This window comes from Nicotiana sylvestris, chromosome 8 (assembly GCF_000393655.2).
Source record: "Nicotiana sylvestris chromosome 8, ASM39365v2, whole genome shotgun sequence".
Lineage (NCBI taxonomy): Eukaryota > Viridiplantae > Streptophyta > Magnoliopsida > Solanales > Solanaceae > Nicotiana > Nicotiana sylvestris.
Window position 1 is genome coordinate 147,166,977 of NC_091064.1, and position 13,334 is coordinate 147,180,310.

The following is a 13,334-nucleotide window of genomic DNA, read 5'->3' on the forward strand; positions in this document are numbered from 1 at the left end:
TTGCATACCTTTTATTTGGCAACATCTGGTGTGGAGTCGCTCTTCGTGGATATGGGGGTGGAACTGGGATATTGTCATGAGGCTCCCGACCTATTCAATTTGCTTGAGGTTCAAGAGGAACCTATACAACTTGGTCATCCTCAACATCCACATCCCTCAATGGCATGTTTCTTAGTCCATTGTTGTTTGCCATCATAATTGTACATACAACTGATTCACACAAATTAGTAACACGGAAGGAAAATAAGACAATCTACACATAAACCCAAATATATAGCTAACACCATTTTTAACTCCCCGGCAATGGCGTCGAAAATTGATCATGCCCAAATGCACGCCTCTAAAGAGGTATGATACAGTTGTTTACAATAATAAAACCCAACAAAGAGTAGGGATCGAATCCTCAGGGATCTAAGATAGAAGTTAGGACTATATATTCGGAATAAGCAAGTGAAGTGTCTAGATTGCACTTCCACAAATAGGTTTTTGTTTCTACTTCTAAAATTGAGCTAATGAATGCAAATATAAAGATATAAAACTAGAGATAATTGTTTTTGAGTGTTTTCCAAATACATAAAAGGCTTAGGGCAGTGACCATGACCTAGGTGTTTGCCTAATGAGATAAAGACTTTTATGCTCGTTTTATTGTCTGGGTGTATTATATCTCACAACACTACATTGCCAACTCAATACCTCTCGGTCAGAGACTGGTTTTGCCCAATTTGGATTTCTCAAGACCAAATAGGTATCTACCAAAACGGTTGATAAGAGCTCAAGTCGGATTGTTCCTATCTCTAGGTTAAACCCTTTAAGTGGGCTAATCAATCTCGCAATTGTCCCAATTCCTAGTTAGCTAAGTTGACTTGGTCCATCTTTCTCAAGAAGAGACTAAGTCAAATAGGCATGAATCAATGTTTGCAACCATTAATTCTAGAATTGAAGCGAACTAAGCTAAATAATAAACACTCATTCATAAACAAGCATAAAATACCCATAAGGTTTACACACTAGGGTTGGGCCACAATTCTAGTAAAAATCTAGCCACTCATAGTGCGTGAAGAAGAAAACAAAGAACAAAAGATAATAAAATTCATATTGGAAGATTACATAATGTTAAATAACTAAAATAAGCTAAAGCATCCTAAATAAGCAAAGAGAAACAACTACAATTCTTAAAATATTCAAAAACTTGACCTCATTTCGTGAAACTCTTTTATTTATACAAAGTTGGCAATTGTGGACTAAAATACCCCTCGGGAGGTTCTGCGACCGCACAATTCCATGTACAGTACGCAGGTTTCTTCCTCTTGTGAGGAGCTGGAGGCCTGCAGTCGTACAATTTTGGACTGCGGTCGCGAGGCAATATTACTACGGTACGCAGATTTAGCACTGTGGCTGCAAGGCACTCTTTTTCGGTCCGGGATAGTATGATTGCGGCTGCAAGATAATATTCTATAGCCACATAAATCTTGTGCAGACCACAATTTGAGGAAGTTCTGGACTTTTCGTTTTTGTCATCTCTCTGATCTTGGATCCTAGCCCAACTTTTTTGGCAGCGCAATTCATGTGCGGTCCCCAATTTACTAAAATGTCTGCTGAGTTTTCCTTCTTTGATTGCGGCTGCAAATGGAATTTTGCGGACCGCATACTGTAAGCTTTTGTGCCTTTTATTTCCTTATCTTTTGGAAACTCCTTTTTGAGTTGTATTTTATCTTGGGAGCTCAACTTCCATCATTCCTCCAATTTGACACAATTTGATCAGTTTCGAGAAAGAATTCAATGCTTTTAGACTAAACCAAAAGCTAAAATGTGTTAATAAGCAGTAAAAATCCCCTCTTATCAGATAATCCAGCCGCACCTGTGGTAAAGCCCACCGTATGTGCTATGACAACAGAACTTCAGTAGTTCTTCAGTAATTAACCTGTTTACCGTGAAAATAGTAATAACAATTATATTTGATTTAGTGGTTCTAAAAATACATGATCTATTTTTATCGTAGTTGTTAGGCAGTAGACGCTATGCGAATGACTTAGAAACAAAATAAGAGCTTAAGAATGAGGTGATAATCAAACCGAATAGCTGCCAATCGGAGCCTCGAACTTGCCTATTCGAGGGCCTCGGGGTCAAATCCGAAGCTCGGTTGGGAGATATCGAAAGTGGTCGATGACGAATAACAGTTACTAATAGATCATGGGCGGCTCTTTATGGACAATAATAAGCAATAAACGAAGAACAATAGATAGAACACAATAAATACGAGCAATAAATGAAGTAATAAGATCAAGAGAATATGTTAGAGAGCAGAGAGAATGTTCTTGTATATTTAGTATGGAGCAACAGGTGTTTAAAAAATGATAAGGATCCCCTTTATATAAGAGGGGGAATCTCATAGTACAAGTGTATTTATTACAAAGATATGGAGATGGGACATACAACTAATGCCAAGAAACGGGCTCAGACTAGCTTGACAGATCTTGTCGGTTCCAGCTTCACTCCTTGGGAACTCCCCATTTTCTTCCCGTAACCGTCGGCCCCATACGGTCCCGAGGTCGAGCGTCGATGGCCCTAGAGGGACGAAACTCGACCGTGATTTCGAGCCTTCGGGGTGTCCTAGCAATGGAAAATTGGACCCTCCGATATTACCGTGTACAGATAGTCCCCGCGTTTCTTAGAGTAGAACGACAAGAAATGACTTTGATAACCATCTTTTCGAATTTCTCATGATAATGTTATATTGATGGTGTCACACTCATGGAATAGGCTTTTGTGGAAACCGAGGCGTCCTACTGACTTTTCTTTTCAATGTCTTTCAATGCACAGTCGATTGTTATCCTTCTAGGCAATAATATTGTCGCCAATTCAGTTCCCAAAAATGCATTAATTGCGCCTGCTGATATGTCTTTCAAGGACATTGATGGCGTCGTCAGTTGCATTTTTCAAAAGAGGATTGATTGTTCCCGCCGGTTACTCTGCCATTTCTCTATAAATGGGGGCTTTCTGGAACCAATTCCTTACTCAAGTGTTCTTCAATCAACATTTCTCCCATTTCTTCCTTCCATCCCCATACACTGTCGTTTCCCATGCCTGAGGCCTGCGGCCTTAAAGTTTCCTGGTGGCGCTCTCATCAGTTGTACTATAGACCTTTCCTGGGGCCCCTCCTTGTCGAGCAGGATTACACCAACTTGTTGTTGTTGCTGCTGCTGTTATTTTGTTATTGTTGTTGCCATTGGCTCGAGACGGGGAGATAGGGAGGTCGATCTCTTCCATCTTAGGAAGGTATTTGGACTATACACCGCTGATCATGAGGGTGTTCAGACTATACACCGCTGGTCACCTTTCCTCCCCGGCCTGGTGTGGCACTTCACCCCTTTTGCTCTCTGTGGGGTGAAGTGGTACCTCTGGTCAGTAGCTTGCACGGCGCAATGTCCCAATAAGTGGACTCAAAGTAGTCGTGTAAGTGAGGCCGACGCCCACCAAGTCTTCTACTGGGACGTGATCCTCCTGGCCTGGTGAAAGCCATTAGGCTATGGCATTTTTTCATCCCTTTTTGCCCCTTCACTTTCCTCTTCTTCATCTTTTCCCTTTCCTCTTCTTCGTCTTCTCCCTTGGAGATTCCATTTTAGAGGACCGAGATGAGCCCCCTGAGGAGGTGGCGGTCGAAGACATTGCCACCGAGGATGCATACCCGAGGAGATGGCACTCGAAGATACTGCCGTCGAGGATGAACCCTCGAGAATAGGCTAGGCTCTACGATTTTATACCATATGTGTACATTTTGCTTCTTTGTTTCTATGTAAGGACTCCTTGTGGACTTTTGTAATCATATGTAAGGACCCCTCGTGGTCTTTTGTAATCGAATGTTTATGAATGAAAAATGTTCCTTTAATTTGTCTTTGATGCACACTATTTTCTCTTCATCTATGCTTGTGTAGAATCTAAGTGCATGACCCATCGGTCAAAGCAAATATCAAGCCCGAATCGAACTGATAAACTTGGGTCTTCGGAATCCTGACTTTGAGTTGACTGAGAGTGAGCCTTCGAACCCCTAAATCGAGATTTAGTCTTTAGACCCTGCGATAACCTTCGAGGGCGGATTCGCTCGGAAGCTCAAGAATGGAGACTGCCTTCAGGCTTTCGAGAGCAGTCCCCGAGTAAGGGTTAACTCGAGCCGTGTGGAAACTTGTCTTGAACTTAGTATACTTGGCCTTAAGACGTTGTAAATAGGTCCTGGGTGAGGGACTGCCCGCGTATAGATGGTATTCTGAGGCCAAACCCATACGCACGTAGTTTTAAGTGCTTGTTTTTCTCCTTGAGAGGAGCCTTCAAAATCGGGTACCATCTCGAGTCTTATAATGACATCGATGGCCCCTTGGAGATATCTAAGAGATCAGGGTACCATCTTGGGTCTGGAGGTGATGCTAAGAGGCTTCATGGAGTCTAACCCTGTTTTTTATGGAGGTCCTCGAGATTTAGTACCATCTTGGGACTAGTGATGATGCCAAAGGCTTCATAGAGCCTAACTTCTTTTTGATGGAGGTCCTCAAGGTAGGGTACCACCTCAGGACTGGTGATGATGCCAAAGGCTTCATGCAGCCTAACTTCTTTTTGATGTAGGTCCTTAAGGTCGGGTACCACCTCGGGACTGACGATGACGCCAAAGGCTTCATGGATCCTAAGTTCTCTTTGATGGAGGTCCTCGAGGTAGGGTACCACCTCGGGACTAGTTTGGTGCGGGGGTTTCCGACCCCAAAACGTCGTACGGTGCTTGTCAAATTGGTGACACGGTTGTAAAGTGACCGAGGTGACCCCGCCGGCACATCTTCCCAAAGTGATTTCAGCCGACATTTTAATAGGCCTCTGGGCAGGTGGATTGTTGCCGTTTTTCCTATATATAGGGTTGTTTACGCCCTTTTGGAGATTCCACCATTCTGAGGAGTTAACCTTTATTCCTGCGTTAGGCTTTTCATTATTTCGATATTGACTCTCTGGTCTAAATTCCTGCTCTAGTTCTCCAATTTTGATATAGTTATAACTACTACATCAGGATCCGTTTGGCAGGGAGGAGAGAGTTTCGCCCCCGGTTCTCGCCTTGTCGGCTCGGAGTATTCCGCTTCGAGAGGGGACTTTTCACCAAAAAAGTGCCCCGATGCTCAAAACCAACAGGAGCATACCTTGGAGTTTACTTCTTCGATAGGAGAGAGACACCTTGAGTCAGTGAGGAAAGACTGTGGATGGGGGGAAGAGGTGGTAATGCAGGTACCTTCCTCGGATAAGGGTATTACGGACCGTGCCGATGGATTTTTGAGTGTGTTCATGTACCCCTTCACGATGGGCCCCCTTGACAGGGTTGTGTTTGACTTCTGTTAAAAGTATTGGGTTACCTTGGCCTAGATTCACCCGTCATTTTGGCGGATAGTGTTGATGGTGAGGTTCTTTGTGGAGAAGGCAGGGCTTGAATTTATGCTTATCCATTTTATCAGACTACACTGGCCCTTTCATCAGCGAGGTCTAATAACCTTACGATGCAGGTCGGCCACGCCTTTCATTGTCGATGATGAAGAAGATGGGGGCGGGAGTGGATGAGTCGATTCGTCCGAGTATGAATTGTAGATATTATCCCCGTGGAGTTTATGCCATTCCCTAAGGAATGGAATTATACACGTAAGTGGTACACTCGTGCCTTTATAGTTCTTCAATTATGGCGAAGGGGTGTGCCGTAAACGTGCCTTCTTTTCTTTTTCTGTAGCGATTTCGTGGATGTCGGGTGAGGTTCCCAATCTGTCGGATTGGGTTCAGAAGTTGATGACCCACTCGACTCGCAACGAGCATAAGTGGCGAGCTTTGTCTAAGGATAGGTGGAAGGCAAAATACCACGATATGTGTCATATGATATGTTCCCTTCTTTTAGTTGGAAAAGCACTTGCTCTTTCTATGTGCTAACCCTGTTATTTTAGGCATCAGGGAGCCTTCCGAGGCAAAGCCGCATCCCCTTGGGGGGGGGGGAATAAAGATCGCTAGCTTCCGGGCTAAATAATGATAACAATAATCAAGAGATGACTTTGTAGGGCGATGGCACTCAGGGCAAGGCGAACCTTTCTAGTTTTGGAGATGTGGCTTATCCTCCGCTGTCGTCTTCTTTTTCCGCTGGAGGTACTTTGAGGGATACTCGAAACCCGGTATCATATGCACCAAGCAATCGTGCCTCGGCCAGGGCTGACTCTTTCAGAGATGAGGGAGCTAGGTTAGCAGATGTGCACTCGGCCTTCGAGGAAGTGCAACGACTTCACTCTGTGGTGAGTTTTTTGGCACGGGCCTTTCGAGTGTCGTGCCTTCCCTTCCTTACTGAGTTTTCTTTTGCAAGCCTTCGACAAGCTTAAGTCTGAGCTACTTCACCATGAGGCCAGGCTGCAGAAAGCTCTGGCAGAGGAGAAATACCTAAGGCTCCTTTGCAATGAAAAGGAGGTCGAATTGGCGCGCTTACGGTATGATGCGATCCGGAGCTTGAATTATGAGAGCTATTTGAATGAGCATGTAATTTTTGTTCTGAGCAAGTATGTGTTCCTCCTACTAACTCCTGAAGCTAATGTTTCATTTAATTCAGTTGCGGAAAAAGGCGAAGGTCTTGGAGCACCTTCATGACGAGGTCAGCCGAGCCAAGTGCAAGTATGATGAGCTAAAGCTCAGGCGGACGCTCAGGCTTCGACGGAGAAGGGTGCTTCGACTAAAGCTTCCACCCTTGAGTTTCAACTTCACTTAGATCGTGACAATATCTTGGGTCGAAAAGATACGATTGTGAAGTTCGAGACTGAGCTCTCGAAGATAAGGGTTGAGATTATGGATGCTCGAGCTGAAGCTGTAATGAGCTGAAATAAGGCTGACCAGAAAATGGCAGTCTATGACGTTGCTGATGCTCAAGCTAAGATGAGAATGGTTCTTGACCGTGAAGATATGATCAAAGAATATGCTCGTGTAAGTCTCGGCGAAAAACCCTTGAGGAGATCTGCGCTAGGGGATTTGACCTCTCGGAAGAGTTGTCGCAGGTGAGGGCAGACGAGCATGGTGTTTGGTTACTTCTGTCCGACACCGAGGATAGCAAAGATGAGGTCGATGATCCATAGTCCCCAGGGGGATTTAGATTTTGCTTTTCGATTCCGTACGTAGTACTTTCGAAGTATGTTGTAAATGGAGCTTGTATTTTTCCGTATGTATGTATAAAGAAGAAACCTTGTGGTTTTGTTTCTCCTGCATTTGTTTTCACCCCAAATTTATCTAGATGAACTAGTCTTCGAGCTGAGTGGAATCCTTAGATTCATGGTATGGCCTCGAGGCTTATTGGGCTGGCGACAGTGGCTCTTACGCTTTTGGTCGATGCGATCTTTTAGTGTATGTGGCCTGGCGACAATGGCTCTTACGCTTTTGGTCGATGCGACCTTTTAGTGTATGTGGGCTAGCGACAATGGCTCTTACACCTTTTCCCTTAGGCATATTTAGTTAACTATTTTGGGTTTAATCTCCGAATCGGGTTACGACTCGAGCTCATTCGACCCTCAAGTTTTTGAATTGCAAGCTGGCCCTTAGGCTCTTATGCCTTGGGTCGATGCGACCTATTATGTAGGCTTTATTTTTTCCCTCGATAAGGATTTTTTGAAGTAGTGTTTTCCTGACTCTTCGACGGTTTAATAAAAGGCCTGGATTGTGAGCCGTTATATGGCGATGATCGAGTACCTCGGGAGGTTTGGCTCAGAGGCTGAGTATCTCGAAGCCAGTATTTAGGAGTAGATATGGTCGAAGCTCTTTTGCCTATATCGAGGGTAGCTTGATTAACCGGTTCTTTCCGAAGTATATTCGGAGTAATTGAAGGCCTATGATTTATAGGGACAGTCGGACGTCCTCGAGTCGCGTTAGTTTGGCTGGTACAGCCTTGTGACCAGAGTCATTTGTATTTGGCTGGAGCCTTTAAGTCCTGAGTGAAGTAGTTTCGGCATCTATATCGAGGGTATGCCTTTTTAGGGGTCTTACAAGTTCGATATATAGCCGAAACTTTGATATTGGGTTGATGCCTTTAGTAAGGTCCTGCATGTTTTTCATGCCTTTAACTTCTTATAGTTTTGGATACTTGGTACAAGTATGGTTCTTGCCTTGCTTGAGGTCTTACACATATTGTCGTTGCCTTATATAGAGGCTGCCCGCATGTGGCCTTATGGCCTCGAGTTTTGATAAGCCGATGGAGGTGGCGCTTGACGGCAGTCCTCGAGTCATCGAGGTTTTTTTGACTCGAGATCCATTACTTGTAAACTTGGTATTGCCTCATTGAGGGCTTACAATTTCGGAATTTCCGACCCGGAGGTCATTTGAGTTTTTTATGCCAGCCCCCGAGTGTTCGGGTCATTTTTTGGCTTTTGAGCCATTTTGTGATCTTGTTGTTGCCTTATTGAGGGCTTACAATCTTGAAGCTCCGACCCGAGGGTTGTGTTGTTGTGAGTTGTTGGTGCCAGTCCCAGAGTGTTCGGGTCGTCTTTTGGCTTTGGAGCCATTTTGTGCAAAAAATGTCGAGCTTTCTTGACACGCAAAATGCTTTGTGAAGTATTCTTTGATTACTTGGCATAAGTATATATATCTTTGTTGTTTAAAGGCTCAGTTGTTCTATACAGACACGGTTCGCTCGACCGTTTGGCCTGGTACATTATCTTCCTATCGAGACCCTACTCCATGCATCTTGGCTTTCTCTGAGTAGGTGACCTCCCGGGGGGATGTCTCCCAGTATAGGTTGATTGCTAAGAAAGCCTTGAATACTTGTTGAGTCTTCCTTAGGTAGCATTTGGATGTTGCCTCGTTAAAAACCTTATTGGTAAAACCCTCTCCAGGATAAAAACTCGGTCTAAGGAAAAGAGTGCAACACATGCTTTTGAAACCTAAGGCCTTCGAGTTGGAGAGTGCTTTGGCCATTTCGATCGGGTGCCTACACTCGGGTCAGTGTAGAATATAATTGAAAGAGGAAGGAAACGGTCATACCTTAGCGTACGATGCGTCGGCGATGTTTCGACCCCTGATATGTTTGGTTTCTTGTGACGAGGATGCGGTACGATCCCCTACTTTGTTTATGTCAGGATAGCTGGGAGTGTAGTTCGTTATTATTATTTTACTATTTTCTTATCCTTCGATTCCCTCGAGGGTGGAGGTGCCGGTGTCGAGGCCACATCGTGTACTGCGAATATTTCTTTTGCCGCATGTTGTTCCTTGTAGACGGTCATAATCCCATCCTTTGTGGGGAATTTCATCATCTAAAGGAGGGTGGAAGGTAATACTCTCATGTAGTGTATCCACGGCCTTCCGAGCAAGGCGTTGTACCTCATGTCTCCCCCGATGACATGAAATTTGGCATTTTGGATTGTGCCGTCCACATTGACTTGAAGCGTGATTTCCCCTTTTGTTGAATTGCTCACCATGTTGAATTCGTTGAGGACTCAAGAGGCGGGTACAATTTAGTCAAGCAGTCTGAGCTGCTCTACCACCCTTGACCTGATAATGTTGGTCGAGCTACCTGGATCCACAAGTACACGTTTAATCTGAAATATATTTACAAGAAAAGAGATTACCAGTGCGTCGTTGTGGGGCTGAGACAAGGTCTCGATGTCCTCATCACTGAATGTGAGGGTGTCCTCGGGTATGTAATCCCGAGTTCGCTTTTCTCTAGTAATGGATATTTTTGTGCTCATCATTGGCTCTTGCGGGGCATCTATGCCTCCCAAGATCATGTGTATGACGTGTTGTGGCTCATTCACTTTGTTCTTCTTGGCCGCTTTTCTTTCCCGAAACTAGTTTTTGGCCCGATCGCTGAGGAATTCTCGGAGGTGACCTTTATTGAGTAGTCTAGCTACTTCCTCTTGGATCTTGTGGCAATCCTCGATCATGTGACCGTGTGTGTTATGAAACTCACAATCTAAGTTATGATTTCTTTGCGAAGGATCTAATTTCATAGGCCTGGGCCACCTAGCGTCTCTGATTTTACTGATGGCGAACATGATGTCTGATAAATCTACGTTGAAGTTATACTCTGACAAGCAAGGTGCCTCTACTAGCCCCGTGTTCCTATTGAATCAGGCTCTATTGACAAATCCCCGGGGGTTTTGGTCTCGGTCCATCATTCGGTCATTGCGGGGTACGTTACGCCTCGGGGCATTTCTCTTGTCGTCGGTGTATGGCTGGTATCTTTCTTTGTTTGGCTTTGGCTCCTTCGCCAAAAGCCTGCTTGGGTATACCAAGTCCGAAGGGGCTCCTAGTTGGTTGTCCTCAACCCTGATTTTTTATTGATATCGATTGCGAACGTCCGACCAGGTTACGGCGAGATATTCGACCAAGTTCTATTTCAGTTGCTTCGAAGCCACCGAGCTTCACTCATTCAGTCCTTGAGTGAAGGCCTGCACTACCCAGTCATCGAAGACCGGTGGTAGTTCCATTCGTTCCATTTGATAGCGAGATACGAACTCTTGCAGCATCTCATTCTCCCTCTGTTTAATCTTGAAGACATCGGATTTCCTGGTTGCTACCTTGATGGCACCAGCATGCGCCTTTATGGAAGAATCTGCCAGCATGGCAAATGAATCTATAGAGTTGAGAGCTAGGTTGTGATACCACATCATGGCCCCCTTCGAAAGTGTTTCCCGAACATATTTAGTAAGACGGACTCGATCTCGTCGTCCTTTATGTTGTTTCCATTCACTGTACAAGTGTAAGCAGTAACGTGCTTATTGGGGTCTGAGGTCACGTTGTATTATGGGAAGTCTGGCATTCTGAACTTCTTTGGAATGGGTTTTGGAGCCGCTTCCTCTGGGAACGGCCTTTATAAGAACTTCTTCGAATCCACACCTTTCAGGATCGGGGGTGTGCCCGGGATTTGGTCGACCCTGAAGTTGTAGGCCTCGACCTTTTTGTCATTGGCTTCTATCTTCTTCTCACCCGATTCGATCCTCACTGTGATATCCTCGAGCATCTTTATGATGGCGGGGTCGGCTATTGACCCGTTGTTGCTTGACCTCCCCAGTACCTGCCCGGCTGGGGGAGCCATCACCGGAGCTACTGTGCTAGGAGTTTTTTGGTGACTTTGCAGCTGAGCAATCGCTAGTTGTTGTGCCTGCAATATTTAAAAAATAACGTGAAGGCTCACCTCCCGTTCTTCCCTAGCCAGGGTTTCCTGGGCTTTTTGTAGGTCTCCTTGGTGCACGCTCCTGTTACTGTAGGAGCTTACATCGACGTGCTGAGCATCGCATGAGACTACATCCACGGGGATCGGTTCTTGTGCGTTCTCAGGGTTTTGTTGTGGCACGCCAGCACCTGGAACATCTACGTCATTTTCTCTGTGGTTCTTAAGATTGTTGTTTACTGAGTTGGACATTTTGACTTGAAATCGAAGATCTTGGACAAGAAAAAGCGTGAACGATAACTTGCATTATGTAATTAAACAAGCAAGAAAATAATCATTATTAATTTTAGCCCCACGGTGGGCGCCAAACTATTTACCGTGAAAATGGTAATAATAATTAAATTTGATTTAGTGGTTCTAAAAATACGTGATCTATTTTTATGCTAGTTGTTAGGCAGTAGATGCTATGTGAAAGACTTAGAAATGAAATAAGAGCTTAAGAATGAGGTGATAATCAAACCAAATCGCTGCCAATCGGGGCCTCGAGCTTGCCTATTCCAGGGCCTCGGGGTCGAGTCCAAAGCTCGGCTGGGAGCTATCGAAAGCAGTCGATGGCGAATAACAGTTACGAATAGATAAGGGACAGATCTTTATGGCCAATAATAAGCAATAAATGAAGAACAATAGATAGAACACAATAAATACGAGCAATAAATAAAGTAATAAGATCAAGAGAATATGTTAGAGAGCAGAGAGAATGTTCTTGTATATTTAGTATGGAGCAAAAGGTGTTTACAAAATGATAAGGATCTCCTTTATATAAGAGGGGGAATCCCAACATAGTACAAGTGCATTTATTACAAAGATATGGAGATGGGACATCTAACTAATACCAAGATACGGGCTCAGACTAGCCTGACAGATCTTGTCGGTTCCAGCTTCATGCCTTGGGAACTCCCCATTTTCTTCCTGTAATCGTCGGCCCCATATGGTCCCAAGTTCAAGCGCGATGGCCCTTGAGGGACAAAACTCGACCATGATTTCGAGCCTTCGTGGTGTCCTAACGATGGAAAATTGGACCCTCCGATTTTACTGTATACACAACCTAAGTCCAAATGAGCCTTGTTTCAATCTGAATCATACCCTGCGCCCCCAAAACCCAAATTCGAACATACCATCAAGTCCTAAAACACATAGCGAACCAACTCGAAGCCTAAAATCACATCAACCAATATTAAGTCTACGAATTGCACCTCATTTTAAACCTATTGAATCCATGAACATTCAAATTCCGTAAACAATGCCGATTTATACCAAACCAGCTCCGATTGACCACAAACTTCGCATACAAGTCATAAATGACATATGGGACCTATTCCAACTTTTGAAATTAAAATCTGAACCCGGTATCAATAAAGTCAACACTTGGTCAAACTTCTCAACCTTCCAAACCTTCAAATTTCGCAAATTCAACCAAAAATAACCTACGGACCTCCAAAGCAATATCCAGACATACTTCTAAATCCAAAATTACCATACGTAGCTATTAGAATAATAAAAACTTTATTTCGTTCTACATAAAAGTCAAACTCCGATCAACACTTCCAACTTAAGCTTCCAACCTTGGCACTAAATATTCAATTCACTCTGAAACTCACTCGAAACCAAACCAACTACCCCAGCAAGTCACATAGCCATAATTTATTTTAGAGGAGATAATAAATAGGGGAATGGAGCTAAAATACTAAAAACGACCGGCCGGGTCATTACAGCTGAGTCATCCTTTTTTTTATAATTGAACCATTTCAGCAGATAATGAAACTTATGCACCTTATTGTGTAAACTGAGCAATTATTATTGTGTTGACTATTCGAGAATGGATCAGCTGCCTGCCCCTATCCTGTTGAGTGTGATGACCAAACTCATCATGAGATTTAAAACTACTAATTGAATACTCATTGCTCTAGATTATGTCATAGGGTTAATTGATAGGTGTAGTAAACCTAGGCAGTAAGCATAATAGGGGATAACTGATAGGTAGTGGAAAGCTAACCATATTTTTAACCAAGTCTTCAATTAATATATAGTCCGAATGTGGTATATATTTTCATAAATCTATCATTCTTCTCATATTTCAAATTAAATGCACTTAATAAATCATAATGATCCAATAAATGTAATTTTTCCATTACTA